The sequence below is a fragment of the Epinephelus moara genome, chromosome 23 (genome assembly GCF_006386435.1).
Source record: "Epinephelus moara isolate mb chromosome 23, YSFRI_EMoa_1.0, whole genome shotgun sequence".
In the NCBI taxonomy this organism is placed as follows: Eukaryota; Metazoa; Chordata; class Actinopteri; order Perciformes; family Serranidae; genus Epinephelus; species Epinephelus moara.
In genome coordinates, this window is record NC_065528.1 from 8,331,670 (window position 1) to 8,332,340 (window position 671).

Below are 671 nucleotides of genomic sequence, written 5' to 3' on the forward strand. Positions count from 1 at the left end.
GTGCTTAGGGTTGGGCATCGAGAATCAAACTGAACCTGTTCTAACATTTCAATTTCATCAGAATCATTAAGAAGTTTTAATTTCAATTCCCTTAAACAGTTTGTAAACAATTTTCATCCGTGCTTCGTCTTTGGTTTGCAGTCAGTCGACCGCCAGTAAAACAAGGAAGAAGCAGCCACCGAAAAACAAGGAAGAAGCCGCCAAAAAACAACAAAGAAGCCGCCGAAAAACAACTCACCTCATTTAGACAATGCAAACATTTTGAACCCACCTCTTAAAAGAATCAGAACAGGAATCATTAAAATTCAAACGATGCCCGCTCCTAGTGCTTTTTTTTTTTTTTTTTTTAAAAACCTGATTCTTTGGATTAATGAATCGATTCGTAATCGTCGAAGAAAAGAATCGTGATTTTCATGTGAATTGATTTTTATTTTTTTTTTAAAGTTTGCATTGTCTAAATCAGGTGAGTTGTTTTTCGGCGGCTTCTTCGTTGTTTTTCGGTGGCTGCTTCTTCCTTGTTTTACTGGCAGTCGATGGACGAAGCGGTCCATAGGGGTCCAGTCTGGAGGTCCTCAATGCAAAGGGCAGCAATGAGGCCCTCCAGACTGGACCCCTATGGACCCCTATGGACCCCTATGGACGAAGCGGTCCATAGGGGTCCAGTCTGGAGG